This window comes from Rhinolophus sinicus, linkage group LG12 (assembly GCF_036562045.2).
Source record: "Rhinolophus sinicus isolate RSC01 linkage group LG12, ASM3656204v1, whole genome shotgun sequence".
In the NCBI taxonomy this organism is placed as follows: Eukaryota; Metazoa; Chordata; class Mammalia; order Chiroptera; family Rhinolophidae; genus Rhinolophus; species Rhinolophus sinicus.
In genome coordinates this window covers 2,007,132-2,011,645 of record NC_133761.1, presented here as the reverse complement: position 1 = coordinate 2,011,645, position 4,514 = coordinate 2,007,132, and the positions used below count along the sequence as shown (strand labels likewise).

The window sequence follows — 4,514 nt, the reverse complement described above, 5'->3', positions numbered from 1 at the left end:
GGCCAATGGGCCCCAAAGCCACCTTTCAGCCTCCCACTCACCCCTGGGAAGGATAACCAGGTGTGCCCAGAGCAGCCCACCTACCTTGGGTCTCTCTGGAGGCGGCAGGGGCTTGCGCCCTCTGCTGGCCTCGTCCCATTATTGCAGAAGGTAGAGTCAAGCACCCAGTAGCAGGAACATGCTCGCTCTGTCCGAAAGCAGCAGAGCTGGATTTGGATTTAGGACTGTCTCCCCAGCCTATGTGCATGCTCCCTGTTTTCATTAACCCAGGAGGCTCCGAGTCCCTCTGTTCTCCCTCCCTCCCTTCTGCCAAAGGCTCCTGTCCCCAAGGCCCCATTTCCAAGGACAATGGAAAAATGCCCTTGAGTCACAAACCTTGACTAGGAATGAACGCAACTGAGCCTGGGTCAGGGCTGCTAGGAGCTCCTGGGAAAGAGAGGGGACTGACTAGAGATAAGTGATGTGTTGTCCTGTCCCTGGGGGCCACATTCTGGTGAACAAGTCACTGCAAAAGTCACTCAGTAAATACTTACTGAATGGATATGTGACTAAATAAACGCACTCAGTGCCAAAGTTGTCAAATCCTAGGCCAATTGGTAAACTCTTACTCATCCTTCAAAACCCTGTCCTGGATCACCTCTTCTAGGAAGGAAGCATCTTCTGAAACCGTTCAAGGGGGTCCCTAGAACATTTTACTTTAGGGCAGAATGGGATATGCGTTACAGTCAGGCACAAAAAAGTGCTATGGAATGCTGGGGAAAGGGGCCGACACTTGCAGAAGTGGCCGTGGGAGGGAGGAGGAGGCAAGATGCTCAGGGAGGGCTTCCTGGAGGGCAAGGCAGCGTCTGAAACCAACCTGGAAGGGTGGCGTAGTACCAGGAAGTGAGGCTGTGGAGGGGTCAGGGTAAGTGTGTCTCCTAGGGCTGAGCCATAAAGTAGCATAAGCCAGGTGGCTCAGAACAACAGATGCATTGTCTCACGGTTCTGGAAACGAAGCTGTGGGTAGCACTGTGGTCTCTCAGGCTCCAGGAGAGGACCCTTCCTGCCTCGTCCAGCTTCTGGTAGCTGCCAGCGCTCCGTGCAGACATCACTACAGTGTCAGCCTCCATCTTCACGCACCCTTCTCCTGTGTCTGTGCCCAAATCCCCCTGTCAGAAGGCCAGCAGTCATTGGATTGGGACCTACCCTATCCCAGGGAGACCGCGTCTTAACTGGATTCCACCTACAAAGGGCTTATTTCCAAACAAGGTCCCATTGCCAGGTACCGGGCTTAGGACTGGAACATATTTTGGGGGGACACAACGTAGCCTACAACAATAAGGGGACTTGTTCACATTTGAGAAGTGGGGAGAGAGGGGTTCCGTTTGGGAAGAGCGCGAGGAGAGAGAGGAGCTGAGTGAAGATGCTGGAGATGTAAGTGGGGTGACCACAGAGGGGCTTGAATGTGCTGAGGTCAGAGGCACGGGTGGGAGGTGGTCAGCTAGGTGGCTGGAGAAGTCACACGGATTGTGACAGCCCAGGGGCTGAGCCCTGACTCAGGCGCAGGCTTCACATTTAGCAGTCGCTGGCATCACCCCATTTAACTCCATGACACCCACCTACCTGGGTGGGTGCTGTCATCAGCTTCACTTTACAGGTGAGGAAACTGGGTTCCTTAAGGCAGTGCTGGCAGCTCGAGGGCCCACAGCTGGTAAACTCTGAGCTGAGGCTTAAACCCAGGCCAGGCCGTCTTCTCAGCCTGCAGCCAAGCAGCTGAGCCAGTGTGACTGTTGTACAGTCGCCTGTAGATGTTAACGTGCTTGTGTGTGATTCACAGACCCACACACTTGCACAATCTTTGCTCTTTTGTGTGTTTGCACACCTGGAGAGGACAGCTGGAAACGTGGCCTCCTCTAGGTTATCTGCTACTTTGTTTACATTCCCTGGAGCTGTCACATGTGGGCAGATTATTTTTAAACTGTCTGTTTTGGGGGCATTGGCTTTACCTCGCTGGCTGAATTTTGAAGGGCATTCAACAAACTGGGAATGGCTCCCGGGCGAGGTGGGGAGGGAGCCAGCCTGGCTGGGCCTTCCACACACACCGGCTCATTAAAACCTGCCAACCTCCCCAGACTCCCGGGACCAAGTGGCAGGGAGGGATCTGTCCCAGGGTCGGCTTGACGGGTCCTTACCTCTACATGTGGTCTGTGACCAGCTACAGCCAGCCGGGCAGAGAACTGCCTCTTCCCCTCCTGTAAGTCTCTGCGGAGAGCTGCCCTGCCTGTTCTGGATATAAGTCCTTTATCAGACATATCAGTTGCAAATATTCTTTCCCATCCTGGGGGCTGTCTTTTCACTTTCTTGATGGTGTCCTCTGAAGAACAAAAGATTCTACTTTTGATGAAGTCCGATTCTTTGATGAAAACCTATCCTTTTCTTTTGTTGGCTGTGCTTTGGTGACATATCTAAGACACCATTGCCTAATCCAAGATCAGGAAGAGTTACCTACGTTTTCTGCTAAGAGTTTTATAGTTTTAGCTCCTACATTTAGATCTTTGATCGGTTTTGAGCTAATTTTTGTACATGGTATGAGGTAGGGGTCCGAGTTCATCCATTTGCATGTGAACGTCCAGTTGTGAGGGTACCAGTCTGTTGAAAAGGCTATTCTTTCCCCCATTCAATTGTTTTGGCTTCTTTGTCAAAGATCAATTTACCATACGTGTCAGGGCTTATTTCTGGGCCCTAAATTCCATTTCATTGATCTACTGATCTATTCTCATGATAGCACCACACAGCCTTGGCTACCACACGTCATAGTAACTTTTCAAATGAAGAAAGCTGAGTTCTCCAATTTTGTTCTTTTTTTCCAGATTGTTTCAGCTCTACTGGGTCTCTTCAATTTCCATGGGAGTTTTAGGATCAGCGTGTCGGTTTCTGCAGGGAAGGTGGCTGGGATTCGGATAGGGATTGTACAAAGTCTGTATGTCAACCGTGGGAGACTCCTTCGTCTTAACAATGCAAGACCTCTGATCCCCGAACATGGCAAGGTGAGCTTTTCATGGGATCTTATTTTTCAAGGAGGTAAAAACTGTACATGGTGGAAAAAATATTTAAGTACAGCAGGGTGACAAAGAATAAATAAGTCACTTGCCCTTTCCTCCAGGCCCCTGCCTGGGACTTCCAATGCCAGACTCAATGTGCTCTCCAGTGCCCAGCAAACACGATACGTGTTCTCCGACCTTCATTCAGCCCAGACTGTGGCTCTGTACGCTGTTCTTCACCTGCTTTCCCCCTTATTGGCTGTAGTAGGTGGTATTGGGGCTCTGCCTGGGTCCCCTGAGAGCACGTGTGTGCACGCACCCCTCTCCTGGCTCTCCTGGTTTGGGGTGCTTTCTCTCCCAAGGGCCAGCACCTGAAGCTCTTATTTGCAGAACTATTTGGGCCACCAGAGTTTGCTTTGTTGACACACGCGGAAAGTCAGAAGTGGCTGGACATTCTCATTTTCCTGGAACACCCGTATCGGGTCTCTTGCCTGGTAAGAGCATAACTTACCCTCCAGAGCCCCCTACAGGGTCAGGCTGGGCCCTTCCTGAGCTTCACCCCCTGCATGGGGCCCTCCCCATCCTGGCTCTGCACCCCGGGCCCCACTTACCCTAAACCTCATGGCTGCTGCTGGAAACCCAGCGAGGACAACAGCGCGGCCCAGTCCACTCTGCTCCTTTCCTAGAGAACATGCTTCCTATAACTGCTCAGCGTCTCCTTAGTTCCACTGTGTTGATCCGACCTTGTTTATTCAGTTGATGACCTTGCGCAAACATTAATTCTACCACCTCGCACACATGTGCATGGATGTGTTTAGAATAAATTCCTAGAAGTAGAATGGCAGGGTCAAAGGATACATGCATTCATAACTAAAAATGTTGCTGTATTACCCTCCACAGAGGTCGCGGTAGTTAACGCCCCAGAGATGTTGAAAGGTTTTTGTTAAAGGGCAGTGCTGGCCCAGCCCTTTTCCCCCTGTTTCCTCCAGGGGGCGCACACGCCCTCCTGCATGGAAGGGCAGGTCTCCAGGGTTCCTGTGGTGGGGAAGGTGAGGCCCAGAGCCGGATTGTCAGAGCTGGAAGGATGCACTTTTTTTTCACATGAGGGAAACTGAGGCACAGGGAGGAGAAGAGACTTTCTGTTCATGCTGTTTACCTTGCACTGTCCACGCTAGTGACGTGAAGCTCTTGTAATGCCACATACAATCCACGCTGTCATCTCTCCTGCAGAGCCCTCTGTGGCCCGGACTTCAGTCTGCTGTGTCCTGTCTCTGGGCTGCTGAAGGGGGACAGTACACGTCGCTGAGTGAACGAATGAATGAATGAATGAATGAATGCATGAACAAAGGAATAAGCACAGATGCTGGCAGTGGTCTGCTGTGAGTCACAAGACACAGCGGACAAGAGCCCTGGGAGTCGCTGAACTCCAGGTCTGGAGGATGCACTGGGGCCTCAGCCCGTCCTCCTGACGCGTCAGGGTGTTTTCATTTGCTA

General features: G+C 51.7%; 1 long non-coding RNA gene across 2 annotated transcripts; it reads right to left on the bottom strand.

The window, feature by feature from the left end:
• Positions 1-669: 669 nt before the first annotated feature.
• Positions 670-4,301, bottom strand: LOC109443816 (uncharacterized). Of its 2 annotated transcripts, XR_002136752.2 has the most exons (5): positions 4,177-4,301; positions 3,632-3,847; positions 2,172-3,067; positions 1,603-1,781; positions 670-1,148 (listed from the first exon to the last, which is right to left on the bottom strand). It is a non-coding gene; the product is annotated as an uncharacterized LOC109443816 (long non-coding RNA). The 2 variants fall into 2 exon arrangements; XR_012490878.1 differs by having other exon boundaries at positions 1,603-3,067.
• Positions 4,302-4,514: the final 213 nt, after the last annotated feature.